Consider the following 15,339-nt stretch of genomic DNA (forward strand, 5'->3'; position numbering starts at 1 on the left):
TCTAATTCTAACTTGTGCTTCCTTTTATTTGTAGGTATCTTCTCCAAGCAATAAGATCAAAGCATATTTGACTTTTCAACCTTCCATAGATGAGAAAATATCTTTTAAAATAAATCTATCCCAAGTAGACTTCCAAAAATGCCCTTGAAAAGTTGGAGGAGAGAGAGAGAGTGATGACTAGGATTTTCACTCAACAAATGATAAAATCCCCAATGTGTCCTCTAAAAATCGTGGGGCATTGGATGCAGCCCAATAAAAATCGTGGACACCTTGTGGGCCTTCAAAATTGTAGAATCTAGTGGCAGTGTGGGTCCCTCCATGTGGGTAGCAATCCTTCTCTCTCTTCAAGAATGTAAAATTGCCAAAACGGCCCTGTACTTGCAGTAAATCTCCACCATTGCTTAGAAATATCTTCTATAATGTCAAAAATGTCCTTGGGCAGTGGTAGAATGACTATGGGCTTGCACTACAGCTCCTTTCTAACCCATTATCCTTTCTTGGGCTGAAAAGAATAATCAACTGTACGGTAGCCTAAACGGATGCATACTTGCATTCCATCACATCCATCTTGCTCCAAATTTGGTCCTCTTTACAGCCATGGAAAGAAAAATGATAACTTTACGTGTAAATTGGGATGTGCAGCTCCCGATAATCCAGAATAGCCCAAAACCTGAAAAGCACAAGAAAGCACCAAAGTAACTCTGTCCAATGTGGTAAAATGTATGCTATATGCCCTAAGATTTCATACATAAATGTGCTCATCATACCTCAGGGGGGTTTTAATGTTAACATTTAAGGCTTCAAATAGAGCCATTACATCCCTTCTTGCACATCTCTATTGCCCCATTGCAATCCAAGGCTTGGGAAGAACCTAAAAACTAGGGTTTGAAGGGTTTGACCATAGAGTAAGCCATCCCTATTTTATAGAGTTGAAGCTTAGGATTATAAATACTCAATTAGGTGTTGGAAGACCCCCCCCCCATTCAACCCCCTTAGGTCATTTGAGCTTGGCTAAGCTAGAGCTCAAGCCCTAGCTGAAAAATAGCAATACTGGGCTTGTGCGGCTGATGCATCGACCGCACACATCAGCTACATGAATGGAATCTTCTTAGGGTTTGAGTACTGCCTGCATCCACCGCATAGTATACAATAGATGGACCATTAGCTGCCAAACCTGCAACACAGAGCAGTTCAGTAACTGCTCAGGGGTAGATCTAGAATTATGATTTGTGGACTATTGCTCCACCTAGGCTTGTCAACTGGTACGGTTTCAGTATTACGGTACGATTTCAGTATGGTACCAAAAATAGGTACCCAATACCGATACCGTACCGTACCATTTAAGAAGCACATTTTCAGTACCAATATCATACCACTTCGATACGGTTTTGGTACGGTATAAAAATGGTATAGATACGGTACAGAAATGGTATACAATTCAATTTTTTAAAATGGTATTGGAATAGATCATACTATACTGAAATTAAAAACAAATAAGAAATCTTTGAAATACAAATGACAAACAAAAGAACAATGGCAGGGAAAATTGGGGGGTGGAGGAAGAAAGCCAGCAGTGAAGCATGATTTGATCTAACACCTCCTGCAAAACATGGATGCAAAGAAGGTTTTCTTGTTCATAGGGGTACTACATGAAAAGTGTTGAAGTTTATTCAATAGTCTATAATTTTCTTTACTTCAAACTAAAATGAAAAATAAGAAATCTCAGTAGAAAAGCAACTAATTATTGTCTTTTAAAACATGGAGAACTTCATGTGTGTAAGTGTGTGATCCATTTAGTGAATCAGACATCAAGCCAAGAAGATCAACAAACAAAGTGGTTGAAACAATTGCTAGTTGGAAGAGAGCAACAGGAGAGGGACCATGTTCCCAAATGCCCGTTTGATGCTCTCTAGGGCTGCAACTGCAACTCTACAAGTTTATCTACTGCTTGCTTCAAGTGAAGAGCTTTGTTGCTTTGGCCTGGGCTTGAGGGGCTTGTCGTTTGATTGGGTATTGCGTTCCCTCTTCATCTTTGCATACTTCCTCGCCCACAACCCTTTCATAACCTTTATAAAAATCCCAATTTAGAGAAGATAAAGAAAAAGAGAAGGATTAATTTCATAATAGAGAAGAGAATAGCAGGGGATGGTGGAGGAAGAAGGTGAGAAAGAAGAGAACCCTTGGAAGAGATGAGGCGATAAGCTTGGCCGAGAACCAAGTTATGCAAACCTCATTGTAGTTATTGATGGGGCGCTCCTGCTGGTGGTGGTGGTGGTGGTGGTGGGGTTCTTGCTTGTCTTTCTGCTCAAGTGCTCAATCGAGTTGAGATAATGAGATCCGAGGAGGCTCTGCCACTCTAGGCATCGCATGGAAGCCAGGAAAGGGTGAAGGAGCAAGGGAAACTCAAAACTGGGAAAGGGCGAGAGTGAAAGTGAAACGGATTAGGGATTCAGCTTTAGGTATTTTTTTTATTTTACAAGTTTACCCCCTAAAACAGTATGGTACGGTACAGTTTTGGTATAATGGTATGGTTTTGGTACATACCAACGGTATTGTACCCAATACCGATATCATACCATATTGAGATCAATACCCATTTTTTGGTACCGTACCGTACCATTTTTACAATGGTATGGTTTGGTACTATTTTATGCAGTCGGTTTCAATTTTGGTATACGGTTTTGGTTCCAAATTGACACCCTTAGCTCAACCTATTGTACACTTAATGGTGACTTTCTAGAGTACCTACAACCTACAAGAAGGACGTACGGGTATGCGGGAACTGAAGAATCACTTGGATCACTGAAGTTACGACAACTAGGTGAATTGGTTATATACTTGAGTTCTTTTATGGAGTATTTACAACTTTGGATGATATGTGTGCTATTCTCATACATATTATTTGAATTTTGTTAAAATTACATGACTAGTATGTTACTCATGATTAAACTTCACTGTGCATGCTAGACTAGGAGCATGAACTCTATCATGATTGCTAGTTAGAATTTGCTTACTATTATGATATTAACAATCACTATGTATGCTTGATTTAGAAGCTAGGAGCCTTTCTATATGTGTCACACGCCAAACCACCCCCTGGGAGGATTAGGTAGATGACCCGAATTGTACGGTAGCAATCTGCCAAACCCCAAGGATCCAGAAGCTGTTAATACCATTCATAAACACACACACACACATAATGATGCATAAAACATAATTGCAAAGTGCAACGGAAACTAATATTTACATTATCATTAGATCATAACATATGTACATACATTGTTCCCATTTTTATTCCAACTTTTTAAAAAAGAATATTTACAAACATTGTTCTTGTTTCACTTCCCATTTCCTAGGCAGCCCATACACTTCCAATCGTATAGCTTTACAAAACATACAAAAGGGGTAGTTTAACATAAACCCTAAATAAAGCTATACCCAAAAAGGGAAAGTTCGGTAGATCCTATCTACCAAAAGAATCCCTAAGGTTAGAAGTTAGTAAACTGCCACCCTTTATGGGCCATCCTCAACAGTCACTAAGATCACCCGTACCAGAGGGATAGCCTCCGTTCGGGTCCACATCCACACTGTCATAATCAAAAGCACCTTCCTGCTCGTGATAAGCCTCCCAACCAACATCACATCCACCTGTAAGATCATCTAAAGAAAAAGAGGTATACAAGAGTGTGAGCTCCACCGAGCCCGTGAATAAAATATAACCATGCATGCACATGCAAGCACAACCAAATGAATTATACATGAGATGAGGTTCTTTTTATTATTAAGCCACCTAGCATCACAACTAAGGCAAGTAAAAGTGCAACTACAATCCCCAATATGTATATCCCTGGTGCGGGCTTCTAACCTTTTCCCGTGATACACCCATTGAGTTGTCGGAGAGGACTAGTCAGCTCCAGTATGCTCTCCATGGTCAGCCCGACCAGTCCTCTGGGATAGTTAGTGATACTACCTTTCATCTTTTTGGTATAACATTTTTCTTTGGCATTCAGCCGAGTAAACACCTTTTCGGTGTAACATATTTCTTTCCATTTCCTTTTTCTCTTTTCATATAGGTTCTCTCACAGACATCCAACACCTTAACCCCTGTTGGCAAGGGTTCGTAGCATGGGTGATTATACTCTAGCCAGAAGCATTCTTTATGGCATAGTATGAGTCGGGTGGTGTCCACCGCATCTCATTCTATAGGCTACCATAGGCCTCATTTCTAAGCCAGCTACGGCATTTAACCCAGCATGTTCACAAATGTAACATTAACATTCAATTCCAATAGCCATCAGATATGAATTAGAATCAATAAGAATATAACGTAATTTAATAAACAAAACATTAAATATTGTTGTTGTTGTCATGACTCATTAGTCATGTTATACCTACACACATGGTGTAATTCCACTCACCTTGTGTCAATCGCGCTTGTCCTTCAACCGGCTTGGTCCCAGTTGGTGTCTAACACAACACCTTGTGTTCGGGATAATAACTTAAGTTGACCGGACCATTAAAACATATCAAATAGTGTCTCAAAAAGGGTCTTAGAGTTCCAAGTTTGGTTTAGGTTTTCTCAACATTGTTCAGCAAAATATGGGAACAGTAGCATGGTTTTATTCCAGGTCTTGCTTGGGTTACAGTGCAGGTTTTGACTCCCTATTTGGGTCTACTGGCACACCCAAGACATGGTTACCAATAAGGATGGTTGGCATATGATTTTAGGGTAATTTTTATGCCCCCAACATAGTCCAAGGCCTGCGGGTGCAGATCAAATAGGCTGGAATCAAAACAGACATCAATCAGCACCACTGGACGATTCACTGGACGTTTGGACCAAACATCCAGTGCATGCTCCAGTGCCTATAGAACACGAGTTTCTTGCTCAAAACTTGATTTCAGCAACTGGTTTCACCCCATCTTCGAATTGGGATGAAATCAGAGGGTCATATAGCATAAGATTAAGCTAAAATAATGGTTCTAATGGTTTCCTAAATCGGTTTGCCTAATGGTTGGTGGATTTGGGTTCAAACATCAATCAGGCTAAGCATGCAGCCATTCCAAACTCATTTTCACACACAGGAGCAAACATGCATGGGCATTTCAACTAAAATCTTGGTCCCTAGAATGCAAATCACTCTATGCATGCAAGGATCTATGCATTTAGCTCACTGTCAAAGGTTTGCATCTATGATCAGACATGAATTCAAGTTAGATGCATGGCTGGAACTTAGAATGCATGCAACAGTAAGCTAAGGCAGCAAAATCACATATAAAATCCCTAAAATTAATCATGCATGTTAGATCTAAGCAACCCTGAAGCTCCAGGCAGTAATCCCATAGAGGTTCCTACAGAGACAGCCATATGGGCTCTGGTCTTGGGTTCAAAATCAGAGAACAGCTTAGAATCATGGTTAGGAAGGTAGTTCTCAGGTTGGAGGTGTTTACCTTGTCCTCCTTCTTCTCGTTCTTCTTCTTCTCTTTCTCTCTTCTTTTCTTTCTCTCCACGGTTTTGAACAGTAGAAATAACTTGTAATGAGCTGGGTCCTATTTATAGCTTCTATAAAATTAAAGTCTGTTTGGCATAGGCAGTCCCATATTGAGAATGCATTTTTAAAGTAATTTTGGCCTAGTTCAGCTACATAGGTGGGGCCCACATGGATTCCAAGAGGGGGTTTGGTTCCTAAAATTCCAAAGTATCTATTGGAGGTGTTTGAAGGAAGTAGGCATAGCTCCTCACAATCTTGGAATGAGAAAATGCAGGTTTTGGCATCACTGGACGATTCACTGAAGCTTTGGGCCAATCGTCCAGTACATCATCCAAAGAATACAACGCTGTTGTGTTTTGCCTACGGCGTCTATAGAGGATTGTCTTTCCACATGGCACTTTCCCAACACCCCACCACATATACAAGGAACATATATTAGAGGGCATAACCCTCCCAATGCTCAGGAGAGAGAATTACCTGTGCTCTGTGTTGTACAGCAGGTAATAGACTGAGTAGCTGCATGGTGTTATAACTCATCTTCTCACAGGCATGGTGGATGTCATCAGTGGGGGCTCCCTGTTGATTGTAACCACTGGGGTGATACACCACAGGTCAATAGTGTAGGTGGCTGATGATCCCTGCCCTTTCAACAAAATCTAAGTCAGATTGGGGGCAGGTTTGATATTTCTCTCCACCTAACAGAAATTTCATCCTCGAAATTGTCATACCTATGGTTCAAAAAGCTGAGGATATTTAGTACGCATTTCCTCCTCATGCTCCCATAAAGCTTCCTCTGGTGGGCAATTTCCCCATCAAACCTTAACGAATGCAACCGTACAGTTACAGAGGTTATGCTCCTTTCTATCTGGTATCTCCATCGACTGTTCCTCATAGGTCATATCAGCATCTAGCTGCTCTGGGTCAGCCGAGAGCACATGTGTCGGGTTGTTAATATATTTCCATAGCATCGACACATGGAATGCATCATGGACGCCTTCTAAAGATGGCAGTAGGGCCAGTTGATACGCTACTGGTCCAATCCTCTTCAGGATTTCATAAGGGCCGATGTATCTTGGGCTTAGTTTATCATTCTTGTCGAATCGTAGCAGTCCCTTTGTTGGAGAAACTTGGAGAAAAACCTTCTCACCAAATTCTAATTCAATGTCCTTCCTCCGGTTATCGGCATAGCTCTTTTGTTTGGACTGAGCCGCTCTGATCTTTTCCCTGATCACATCTACTTTTTCACAAGTTGCTTGTATTATCTCAGGACCTAGATACTTTCGTCCCCCGACTTCATCCCAGTGCGATGGTGTTCAGCATTTCTGGCCATACAGGGCTTCATATGGTGCCATGCCAATGGTGGAGTTATAACTGTTATTGTAGGTAAATTTCACTAAGGGAATGTGGGCGTCCCAACTGTCCCTTATTTCTAATATGCACGCTCTGAGCATATCTTCCTATGGTCCTTTTGGATTGTCCGTTTGTTTAGGGGTGGAACCCAAGGCTCATTGTAATCTTTTCCAAAATCTTGATGTGAATCGGGGTCCCGATTGGATACGATGATGACAGGCACGCCATGCAGGCAGACCATATTTTCAATGTAGAGATGTGCGAGCTTTTCCATGGAGTAAGTTGTCTTTATGGGAACAAAGTGAGTTGTCTTGGTTAGTCCATCGACTATCACCCAGATTGCATTCATTCCTTTTCTTATGTTGGGCAAATTGGTCACAAAATCCATGGTAATCCTTTCCCACTTCCACTTTGGAATTGGAAGCAGTTGCAGCAGTCCATAAGGCCTGTGTCTCTCTGCCTTTATCTACTGATAGGTGAGGCATTCCGACACATACAAAGCCACGATCTATTTCATTCCAATCCACCAATAATATCTCTTAAGGTCCTTATACACTTTTATGCTGCCCGGGTTTATTAAGTAGGGTGAGTTGTGCGCTTCCTTGAGAATCCGGTCTTATACATCATAGTCATCTGGCACGCACAGCCTATCCCTGAAACTCAATGCCCCATCATTAGCTATTGAGAAATCAGGGTCTTTATGAACTCCTTGCTTTATTTCCCAGATGATCTTTGCTAGCTCGGGGTCCCTGGGCTGCTTCACAATTATTTCTTCTCGAATTCACGACCGTATGTCCATAGTTGCCAGCTGTATAGCCGTCCCCTCAATCATGAGTTCCAAATTGAACTTTCGAGCTTCTTCCATTAACTGTTCACTAATGACCAAGGAAGTGAGGGATGCGGTTTTGGATTTTTCGCTTAGTACATCCACCACTATGTTGGCCTTGCCAGGATGGTATTGAATATCATAGTCATAGTCCTTTACCAATTCTAACCGCCACCTCTGTCTCATGTTTAATTCCTTCTGGGTGAAGAAATACTTTAGGGTCTTATGGTTGCTGAAGATTTTACTCTTTTCACCATAGAGATAGTGCCGCCAAATTTTTAAAGCAAAAACTACCGTAACCAACTTTAGGTCGTGGGTAGTTCTCGTGTTCCTTTAACTGCCTTGAGGCATAGGCGACTACCTTTCCTCTCTGCATTAGTACGCCGCCCAATCCTGTTCGGGACACATCTGAGTACACAACCATACCACCTGTTCCATCTGGAATAGTTAGCACTGGTGTCATCACCAATCTATTTCTTAGTTCTTAGAAACTTTTCTCGCAGGCGTCGGTCTATTCAAACTTTGCACCCTTCTTTGTTAGCTTTGTCATGGATGCTGAGATGCGTGAGAAATTTTCAATGAATCGAAGGTAATACCTTTTTAATCCTAGGAAGCTACGGATCTCTGTGACATTCTTTGGAGTCTCCCACTCGAGAACCACTTTTACCTTATCTGAGTCTACTTTGATACCTTCCTTAGTGACGATATGTCTCAAGAATCCAATCTAGTGGAGCCAAAATTCACACTTGCTAAATTTGGCGAATAGCTGGTGTTCCCTTAATCGCTCCCTCATTGCATACTTGCATCCAAGCTACATTGACTAAGAGGTAGCACTTATTCTACTAAGTTTTTAAGGTAATCCTAAACTACTTAGAATTTTACTTAAAATTGTTGTTGAGTCCTCTTACTCCAAATCAACAGAAGGAGTCATCTTGCTCATTTCTCAAGAGTAGTCATTTGAGTCTTCTTGCTCATATTTTCAAGAGTAGTTGTACGAGTTCTCTTGCTCACTCAAGATTCATTATAGTGAATTCTCTCTAAGGTGAGAGGAGTGGACGTAGGTACATTTTGGCCGACCTATTATAAATTGTTTGTGTCTTTTTACATTGCTTGTCTTTACTCTTCTCTATCTTTATTGTTTGATTTTATTTTTGTATAGTTATTTTAATTTTCAAACCTACACCTATTCACCCCCCCTCTAGGTGAATTCACATTTGGTATCAGAGTGGGAGCCCAAGATCATGATTATCTTTAATCCAACTAAGAGTTAAAGACTATGGGAACTTCTGCTGACCGTAAGTTCAAAGGTTATAACATTACCCGACCTCCCTTCTTTGAAGGTGAAGGATTCTCCTATTGAAAGAATTGCTTCAAGAACTTTGTATGCATTAATAACATTAATACATGGGAAGTTACAAAGAACGGACTCAATACTATAGACAAGCCCAAAGAAGAATGGACTCCAGTTGAGAAAGTTAAGATGGAACTCAACTATGTTGCTATAAGTTATCTTCAATGTGCATTAGGAGAAAAAGAGTACAATAGGACATGCATGTGTGACTCCGCTAAGGAGATGTTTGATAAGTTTATAGTGACCTATGAAGGTACTTCTGAAGTTAAGCAATCTAAGATTGACATGTTAGTGAATGAATATGAATTGTTTAAAATGAAAAATGATGAAGATATATATGCCATGTTTACTCGATTTACTAACATCGTGAACAAGTTGAAACGATTAGGTAAGGTTTACTCCAATGGTGAGAATGTTCAAAAGATTCTGAGATCCCTCTCAAAGGAATGGAGACCCAAGACTACAGCCATAAGAGAATCAAAAGACATTGATAAGCCAAGTCTAGATGAGTTGTTGGGATCACTTCAAACACATGAGATGGAGCTAAAGCAAGACACCAAGGAGGACGAGCCTAAGGAACCTAAGAAGAAGGTTACCGCATTCAAAACCTATGATATAGCGACGATGATGAAGAACTTTCAGATGATGAAATTGTCTATTTATCAAAGAAATTCTCAAGATTTTTAAAGAACAAAGGAAAACCTTCATTCAACAGAAGAAAATTCTCAAAAGACCAAAAAGGTAAAAATGTCTCTAAGGATAATTCTGACTCTTCTTCAAAGGAAGTCTTGTGTTATAAGTGTAGAAAACCCAGACATTTTAGAGGAGATTGCCCTAAAATGAAGAAGTATAAGAAGGCCTACAAAGTCGAACACACCTTCGACTTAAGTGATGAAGATAAAAATAATGAAGAATCACAAGAAGAAGAGGAACAATCCAACCTCGCTTTAATGGCTACTGAAGAAGAAGAAGAAACTCAAAATGAGGTAACTCCTATTTCTCCTTCTAAAGATCAAGATTATTTAGAATTGGAAGAAGCATTTGAAGATTTATATCAAAGTAGCATAGAATTGGCTACTACTAAGAAAGATCTCCTAAAGGAGATAAACACCCTCAAAGACCAAAACACATCTCTAACTTCTCAAGTAGAGGCTTTGGAAGAAGAAAAAGAGAAACTGTGTAAAGCATTAGAGTCATTCACAAATGGCAAAAAGACTCTTGATATTTTACTCGAAAATGCCTCCAAAGCACCCTTCAAAAAGGAAGGAGTAAGTTATTAATGAGCACATTTATGTGTGAAATCTTAGGGCATAAAGCATACATTTTACCACATTGGACAGAGTTACTCGGTGTTTTCTTGTGCTTTTCAGGTTTTAGATGAATTCTTGTAAAAATAGAAGAGATGATGCTAAGGAAATGTTTTTAAGCTGTTTAGCGATGTTAATGGCTTGGATGCGTAGCCCATCGAGTCAGCTTCGTAACGGTTCAAACTACACTTGATTTTGAGTTGAAACGAAGAAGTTACGGCCATTTTCGTACCAAAGCACGAAAATGGTCTGTAGAGGTTTATTTGTAATTATTGACAATTGGCCGGGGACAAAGTGAAGCGAAAGCTTGGATTTCAGGAGCCTTAACACAATTATCAGAAGTTACTTTCCTGTACCCGAAAGATTCCATTTGGAGGGCTCTGGACAGTCCAACTTCAACTTCAGATATCTTGGGCTCCCCAACTCCAAATTGGACGAAATTTAGGTCTATTTTGGGTGATTTTTCGCAAGGAACACAATGGTGAGGCCTATATAAGCATCCCATGCTCCACATTTTCTGAACAACAGAATGAGTATTTTATTTATTCTTGAAGGAATCCTAGTCATCACCCTTACTCTCTCTCTCCTCCAACTTCTCAAGGGCACTTTTGGAATTCTACTTGGGATAGATTTATTTTGAAATATATTCTCTCACCTATGTAAAGTTGAAAAGTCAAAGATTTTATTGCTTGGAGAAGATATCTACAACGAAAAGGAAGCACTTGTTAGAATTGAAAGTTTACTTTTCTAGAAATAGAAGGTCTATGTAAACAATCTTCTCTTCTTCTTCTTTCTTTTTTTTCTTAGGATTCAAGGCATTGTAAAAGAGGAAGGAGAAGAGAATATTCTATTTTCGTAGGGAATATATCTCCTACACTTCCCTCTTCTCTCTTCTCCTCTCTTCCCCCTATAAATACCCGTTGCCCTTTGGCTTGTAACAAGTTTGCTTTTTTAGTTCAGTTTTTAGTTAGTTTCTAGTTCAATTTTAATTCAGTTTTTTAGTGTAATTTTTAGTTCATTCACTTAGTGAAATTTTCTCTTCTTTTCCTATTTTTGGCTTAAGTTCTTAGTTTTGATTTCAAGTTCTTAGTTTTGATTTCATAAGTCTAGTTTAATGGTTGTAATAGTTTTAGTTTAAAGCTTCCTAGTCTAAGTTCCTATGTTGATGACAAAACATGGAGATTTAGAAGAGGAAGCCATGGTGAGTTTATTCAAGTATTCAAGCACATCAAGGTATCTCAATCTCTAAACCCTTAATCTCATTCTCCCTCTCCTCTATCTCTCTTTATCTTCTTCTTCTTCTTCTCCCTCTATTTCTTTTATTTTTTTTTATAAGGTTGTGGTTTGTGGATGCACTTTTATTCCCTTATTCTTTTTTATGTGGTTATTATGTGTGGCTGCATTTTTATTCCTTTTAATTTGCGTTAGTTTGATAGGTTAGATGCTCATGTGTTAGGACACCAATTTAATCCCTTAATTTTGTTAGATGCTTATGAGTTAGGATGCATTAATTTTTATTAATTTATTTAGTTTAATGTAACACTTTAATTTGGTTCACTTTGCATTACTTTTAAGTTAGTTAAATAGAGTGGCGTATATCTCCTCGTGTTTGACCCATAGCTACGATTGACCCGTACGCTTGTAGTATTATTTTAACTCAAACAGTTATGATGTGAACAAGAATTCAAATCATACCAATGAGGCAAGTTCAAGTAAAGTAACAAGTAAGAAAGTGAAGAAGAAGTTTTGCAATTATTGTAAAAAGAAAAGACATTTGATTGAGGAATGTTATGTTAGAAAGAAAACTCCTCAGTTAAACAAATCAAATCCCAAAGGGAAAACCCTAAGCCCAAATATTCGTCAAACTGTTGTATGCAGCAATTGCAACAAAAAAGGACATACTATTTGAGAATGTTATTATATAAAGCAATCTTTTCAACCTCCAAGAAGACCCTTCAATGGTCAAAATAGGAAAAATCCACCAAAGGTGCAAAGACCACCAAATAACCAAGGGTCATATAGAATGTCTCAAAATCAAAAGACCTTGGAACCCTCAACCATACACAAACTGGTATGGGAATCAAAAAAGGCAAGTGGTCACCAAATGGTGTGGAGACCAAGAGGAATGTATAATACTAACAATAATGGACCCAACACCCAATGGGGACCAAAGTTTTATTAAGCATTCTTATTTTGTAGGTACATCTAAGCAAAGATGAATGGTATATTGATAGCGGTTGCTCAAAGCATATAACATCCAACCCAAAGCTTTTTTCAGAACTCAAAAAGCAAAAAAGGGGGATGGGTATCTTTTGGAGACAATAGCAAAGGAAGAGTCATCGGTAACGGTTCAATAAAGTTTGGAGGTACGACAATCTCTAATGTTAGCCTAGTTAAAAATTTAAAGTACAACTTGCTTAGTGTAAGTCAGCTTTGTAACAATGGCTATTTCGTTAACTTTAATGCCTCCAAGTGTGAGATTAAAGATTCTCATAATAACCTAATACTTGAAGGATCAAGAAAGAATAATGTTTATATTTGTACCTTCAACATGAATTCTCATGATGCTTGTCTCTTATCTAAGTTTGATGATGCAACCTTGTGGCATAGAAAGTTGGGACATATAAATCCTAAGATTATAAAATCCCTTTATTCTAAGAATCTAGTGAGAAATCTACCTAAGCTGAATTTTGATAAGCAACACACATGTGGAGCCTGTCAAAGAAGTAAGCTTACTAAAGCTTCTCATAAGGTTATTAATTTTGTTGCCACTTCTAGACCTTTACAATTACTTCATTTAGATTTATTTGGACCTATACAAACCACTAGCTTGGGAGGAAAGAAATACACTTTCATTATTGTAGATGACTACTCCCGGTTCACTTGGACCCTCTTTCTCAAGCATAAGAATGATGCATTCGAGGAATTTGTAGCTCTTTGCAAAAGAATACAAAATCAAAAAGGTTACATGATCACTTCCATAAAAAGTGACCATGGTGGTGAATTTGACAATATAGACGAATTTTGTGAGTTTTGTCGAAAGCAAGGTATAACACATAACTTCTCAGCCCCTAGAACACCACAATCAAATAGTGTGGTTGAAAGAAAGAATAGAACAATCTAAGAAACGGCTAGGACAATGCTCAATGAGTATTCCTTACCTAAATATTTTTGGGCTGAAGCTGTACACACGGCTTGCTATGTGTTAAATTGAGTTTTGATAAGACCCATCTTGTTATAAACTCCCTATGAATTGTTTCATAACAAATTGCCTAAAGTAGACTATTTTAAAGTTTTTGGATGTGCTTGTTTCATTCTTAATATTAAAGATAATCTAGGCAAATTTGAAGACAAGGCTGATGATGGTATATTCCTAGGCTACTCCACAAACAGTAGAACATATAGAGTGTTTAATAAGAGAACACTAGTTGTAGAAGAGTCTATGAATGTTAGATTTGATGAATCTATGGCAAAAGACAAGTATAAAGACCTAGAAGATGATGATGAAGATGAAGTACTTGAAATTAGGAAGAGAGTTGAAAAAGTCACTTTAGATGAGTCTGATGTTCAAGTACATCAACTTCCTAAAGAAGTTATAACTGTGCAAGATCATCCCCTTGACCTTGTCATTGGAGACCTAAATAAAGGAATATAAACTAGGAGTAAAATTCAAAATGTTTGTTTTAATGTAGCCTTTATATCTACCATCGAACCCAAGAACATTAAAGAAGCTATTTTGGATAGTGATTGGATAGTCGTTATGCAGGAAGAATTTAATCAATTTGAAAGGAATCAAGTTTGGGACTTAGTGCCAAAACCCTCTAACACCAAGATTATTGGGACTAGATGGGTATTTAGGAATAAACTTGATGAAGATGGTAACATCACTAGAAACAAAGCTAGATTAGTTGCTCAAGGATATAACCAATAGGAAGAAATTGATTTCGATGAATCATATGCACCTGTAGCTAGACTTGAGTCAATTAGAATGTTGCTTGCTTTTATGTGTCATAAGAATTTCAGGTTATACCAAATGGACGTCAAAAGCGCTTTCTTGAATGGTTACATCAATGAAGAAGTCTACGTATCTCAACCGCCTGGCTTTGAAGACTCAAAATTTCTGGACCATGTATACAAATTGAAGAAGGCCCTGTATGGCTTAAAACAGGCCCCAAGAGCATGGTACGACAGATTGAATAAGTTTTTAGTCAATTCTGATTTTTCAATGGGTAAAATAGATACCACTTTATTTGTTAAGCATGATATAAATGATGTGATAATAGTCCAGATTTATGTAGATGACATAATCTTTGGATCTACAAATGAATCCTTTTGTTCTGACTTTGGCAAATGCATGAGTAATGAATTTGAGATGAGTCTCATGGGTGAACTAAATTTCTTTTTAGGACTGCAAATTAAACAAACTCTTAATGGGATATTCATCAGTCAAACAAAGTATCTTAAAGAATTATTAAAAAGTTTGACATTAATGGATAAAAGTCATCCAGTACTCCAATGAGTACATCTGTAACTCTATCCAAAGATGAAGATGGCATCCCTGTTGATCCAACTAAGTATAAAGGCATGATAGGTAGCTTACTCTACCTAACGGCTAGTAGACCTGACAATATGTTTAGTGTTTGTGCTTGTGCTAGGTTCCAAGCCAAACCTATGCAATCTCATTTGAGTACTGTAAAGAGAATCTTTAAGTACTTGAAGGGAACTCTAAGCATTGGACTATAGTACCCTATGAACAATGACTTTGACCTTGTTAGCTTCTCCGATGTCGATTTTGTCGGATGTCATGTTGATCGTAAGAGTACAAGCGGAACTTGTCACTTCTTGGGATCGTGTTTAGTGTCGTGGTTTAGTAAGAAGCAAAATTCGGTTGCTCTTTCTACCACTGAGGCTGAATACATTGCAGTCAGACGGTGTTGTGCACAAGTGCTTTGGATGAGGCAAACTCTCCAAGACTATGGAGTGAAGTTTGACACCTCCTCAATCCAATGTGAT

This window comes from Telopea speciosissima, chromosome 5 (genome assembly GCF_018873765.1).
Source record: "Telopea speciosissima isolate NSW1024214 ecotype Mountain lineage chromosome 5, Tspe_v1, whole genome shotgun sequence".
In the NCBI taxonomy this organism is placed as follows: Eukaryota; Viridiplantae; Streptophyta; class Magnoliopsida; order Proteales; family Proteaceae; genus Telopea; species Telopea speciosissima.